Raw genomic sequence first — 4,953 nt, 5'->3', positions numbered from 1 at the left:
AAAAAAAAAAAAAAAAAAAAAAAAAAGAATAATCTTATAAGTTAACCTTAGAGTCTGATTTTAGATTGCAGTTTTAGGGGTCTCCTTTGAACAATCTTAAAAAAGGCAGGCCAGGTGCAGTGGCTCATGCTTGTAATCCTAGCACTTTGGGAGACCGAGGTGGGCGGAACACGAGGTCAGGAGTTTGAGACCATCCTGGCCAACATGTTGAAACCCCATCTCTACTAAAAATACAAAAATTAGGCGTGGTGGTGTGCACCTGTAATCCCAGCTACTCGGGAGGCTGAGGCAGGAGAATTGCTTGAGCCCTTGAGGCGGAGGTTACAGTGAGCAGAGATGGCACCATTGCACGCCAGCTTGGGCAAGAGAGCTAGACTCCATCTCAAAAAAAAAAAAAAAAAAAAAGAGAGAGAGAGAGAGAGAGTTAAAATGCAAATATTACTATCAGGGAACTCACTTTAAGTCCTTATCAATTAAGTCTTCCATAACTTCTTGCTATCAATTAATAACATTAGCAAAGATGGAAAGTCTCCACGTGACAGGGAGTGGGAGGAAATTACAGTAAATCCAATTCTAAAGGAAAAATAGCCATACTAAAGGAATATAGACCGCCTGCCAAAGATAGGTTTCAGTTACCTCTGTTTGTTGCAGGCCCAACCTAAGAGAGGATGGACTAAACCAGGTGATGTTTCCAAAGTTAGCTCTAGGCCAAATTTTTGTGAGAATGAAGCTCATTTTCTGCCCCTCCCAGAACCCTGTGTTGATTTTATTCTTCCCTTCAAAGCCTCTAGCACCCTCAAACTGCTCCTTCTCCTAGGCCTGCTATCCTGGCTAACTCAAGCTGATGCTCCGTTGTAGGGCTATGCAAGACATGCATTCTCCCACCTCAGACCTTCCTACTTTTCTTTATTCCCTCACATCACAATTTACCTGTCTATTTACTCAGGGAGCTGTTAAATCAGGAGCTAAAGGAAGCATCGTCTTTTTATCTTCAGCATCTGACATAGGATAGCTGTACAAAGTTGATTTTTTTTTTTTTTTCTGAGATGGAGTCTTGCTCTGTCACCCAGGCTGGAGTGCAGTGGCATGATCCTGGTTCACTGCAACCTCTGCCTCCAAGGTTCAAGTGATTCTCCTGTCTCAGTCTCCCAAGTAGCTGGGATTACAGGCACATGCCACCTTGCCTGGCTAATTTTTGTATTTTTAGTAGAGACGGGGTTTTACCATGTTGGTCAAGATGGTCTTGAACTCCTGACCGCAGTTGATCCACCCGCCTCAGCCTCCCAAAGTGCCGGGATTACAGGTATTAGCCACCGTGCCCAGCCCAAAGATGATTTTTAAGTGGATGCTGGTCTTGAACTCCTGGTCTCAAGCAATTCTCTTGCCTTGGCCTCCTGAAGTGCTGGGATTACAGGCATGAGTCACGACACCTGGCCCAGTGATTCCCTATTGATAGCCAATAATTTGGAGGGAGATATTTTGGAGGGAGAATGGGTCTTCTATTCTTCTTGTCTCCTTTTAGAAGAACTTCCATTAGTGCATAAGACTGTTTGACTGGGCCTAGAGATAACTTTTCCTGGTCACTGCCTGAGTGTGGATATAGAAGTAGAAAAGACTTGCGGGGCACAGTGGCTCATGCCTATAATCCTAGCACTTTGGGAGGCCAAGGTGGGTGGATCACCTGAGGTCAGGGGTTCAAGACTAGCCTGGCCATCATGGTGAAACCCCATCTTTATAAAAATAAAAAACAAAAGAAGTAGAAAAATCTTCCTCTGCACTCTTAAGTTCCTTACCTGGAATGTGCAAATTAAACTGACAAAAGCAGATTAACAGAAGAAAAGGCATACAAATTTTATTTTATGTGCAAGGGGATTCACAGCAAGAAGTGAAAACCCAAACAAGTGATTAGACCTGAGGGCTTATATACCATTTTAACAAAGGGCAATAAATTGTGGACAAGCGACTAGACAAAGAAAAAGGGCATTTTGGGTTATAGAGGGGTAAACTGTGGGAAGGTGACTAGGAAATGTATGGTAAATAAAGTTGTTTAGTAAGGTTTGTTATGCAGATTCAAGTTGTCCCTGGTGAAAAGAGTTGTCTCTGGAGTCATCCTCCTCTCCCTTATATGAGAGAGTGGGACACTTTTACAAATGAAAATTTATGCCCTGCTTCTAGGCAGATACGAGAAAGACGAAGAGCTTCTCCTGTTTCTGCTGTTTCTCAATTATGTTAAGCTCAAGTAGTCCTTATGCCAAAGTGGCATATTGAAGTGGCATATTCTGATTCCCTTCATTGGTATTTAAAAAAAAGAGATATATTAAAGCCCCTTTTCCCCACCAAGGTTTCCCACACAGCAGCAGAATCAGATAGGAAGTTTAACGATATAATAAAGCAGGCATTGCCCTAGAAATCAGAGCACTGTTAAGTTCTCTCTGTAACCTGATTCCACCATTCACTTTTAATTTAGCCATAATATTACTGTAACTTTATTAAAAGAAACTTAAATTATTATTTTGACTATGTGCTTGTTTATACTTAACCAGAATGTTACCCGTAACACTCTTAATAAAAGGAATTTAAATAGATAGGTTGAATATATGCTTATGTATACTTAATCAGAATTTGACCCATAATACTCAGTGTCATTGTATCTCACAAAATGTCCTAGATATACTGTGATCTTATTTCTAATAGCTAAATAAGCTAATCCCCATAAAGCCACATGAGTACTCCACTGTAATGTAGTACAAGGAAGAATTAGGATGTTCTCAGCAGGCAACTGCAATAAGCTACATGCTGAGTCACTGAGCTGATCTATTTTTAATCCAATGAGCAAAACTTCTATTTGGTGTGACCTTATCTGAATGATATCTTTGCAGAGCTTGTAAAAACTACACCATTCCAAAAAATTAAGAAAATGTTCATTTTCATGACTCTCTGACAAAATAATTATGCTGCTTATTCAGTTAGACATAAATCTTTTATTTTAACATGATATTGAGTAAGTATTACCTTTATAAAGGCAGATAGGCAGCCAAGTTGTAAAAACAAAACAAAATGTACAAAAGCTTAATAAAATGAAATTTCTATTTTTCTTTGAGAATTTATCTACATAGTAATAATAATGGAAATGTACTGCTCGTGGCACAAAATGTATGCTTGTTTTACATATAGTTCTCTATTTGTACAGAAAAACAAAACTAAGGTCATTGCATGATACTCCTTTTGAAGGTGTCAAAGCAGGTGAACAAATAGCTTTGTTATTGGTGGAAAATGTCCCATCAAAATTGTCAAACTCCTGATAGTATAACCAGGAAAAAAAAATGCTAGTATTTGTAAGCCCACTATCAAATAGGAAAGCAAAATTTTGTAATCGGTAATTCGGTAGCATTTGTTAGTGATTTCCTTTTTAATTTCCACAAGAAAAGAAATAATTTGATGCCAATTGTTTAAAGAGGTTGAGAGAGGTGTTGATGTCTGGTGTTAGTTAATTGTCTCTTGATAAGAAAATCATACACACGATACTTTTAGATCAGGGACAAAGCTTCATTGTAAAATTGTGTAGGATAGGAGGACTTCAGTTTAACAAGTCTAAGGATTTTTGACCATGGAGTTGGGATTCATTAACTGATATTTTAGATGAATTTCCTTTAAAGACTTCAGCAAATTGACATAGTTATTTTTCATATTCCAGGCAAGAGAGACATCTTCTTAGCAATAGCCTTGGGAGTATGGATCTGGAAACCCCATTTCCACTTTTGAGTCATACCTACCAGCAAAATCTTTTTCCCACGAATTTTCTTTTTTCTTTTTTTTTGAGATGGAGTTCCACTCTGTCATCCAGGCTGGAGTGCAGTGGTGCAATCTCAGCTCACTGCAACCTCTGCTTCCCAGGTTCAAGCCATTATCCTGCCTCAGCCTCCCAAGTAGCTGAAATTAGACACGCCACCACACCAGGATAATTTTTGTATTTTTAGTAGAGACAGGGTTTCACCATGTTGGCCATGCTGGTCGAACTCCTGACCTCAGGAGATCCACCTACGCAGCCTCCCAAAGTTCTAGGATTACAGACACGAGCCACCGTGCCCATCCCTCCCACAAATTTTCTAAAGTCAAGACTATCCTTAAAACTGTGGTCAATAGGAAGTCGGGATCCGCGCTGCCGGGTGAAATCGTAGGCCAGCGAAGATGCTGCTGGAGTTGTCTGAGGAGCATAAGGAGCACCTGGCCTTCCTGCCTCAAGTGGACAGCGCGGGTCAGGGGGAGCCGCGGCGGTGTTCTGTGGGCTGGGGAGGAGGTCCAAAGGCAGCGCCCGGCACTCAGCAGCCTGACTTTCATTGCAGTGGTCGCCGAGTTTGGGAGGATTGCTGTGGAATTCCTGAGGCGCGGCGCAAACCCAAAAAAATCTACGAAGGCGCCGCCAGAAAACTCAATGTGAGTAGTGACACTGTACAGCATTGTGTGGAAGGATTAACGTATCTCCTCACTGAGAGCTCAAAGCTCATGATTTCTGAACTGGATTTTCAAGACTCTGTTTTTGTTCTGGGATTCTCTGAAGAATTAAACAATTGTTGCTTCAGCTTTATCTGGGCAACAGAAAAGAGATCAGAACTATTCTCAGTGAACTGGCACCAAGTCTTCCCAGTTATCATAACCTTGAATGGCGACTAGATGTACAGCTTGCAAGTAGAAGTCTCAGGCAACAGATTAAACCAGCAGTGACTATAAAGCTACACCTTAATCAAAATGGAGATCACAACACCAAAGTTCTACAAACAGACCCAGCCACTCTGCTCCATTTGGTTCAACAACTGGAACAAGGCCGGGCGCGGTGGCTCAAGCCTGTAATCCCAGCACTTTGGGAGGCCGAGGCGGGTGGATCACAAGGTCAAGAGATCGAGACCATCCTGGTCAACATGGTGAAACCCCGTCTCTACTAAAGCTACAAAAAAA

At 41.3% G+C, this 4,953-nt stretch overlaps 1 pseudogene; it reads left to right on the top strand.

The window, feature by feature from the left end:
- Nucleotides 1-4,149: 4,149 nt before the first annotated feature.
- Nucleotides 4,150-4,953, top strand: part of LOC116524318 — a 1,054-nt pseudogene continuing 250 nt past the window's right edge.

The sequence above is a fragment of the Sapajus apella genome, unplaced genomic scaffold (assembly GCF_009761245.1).
Source record: "Sapajus apella isolate SASKATOON/1434 unplaced genomic scaffold, GSC_monkey_1.0 scaffold44, whole genome shotgun sequence".
In the NCBI taxonomy this organism is placed as follows: domain Eukaryota; kingdom Metazoa; phylum Chordata; class Mammalia; order Primates; family Cebidae; genus Sapajus; species Sapajus apella.
Note: the sequence above shows the minus strand (reverse complement) of the source record. Positions and strands in the feature narration are given on the sequence as shown.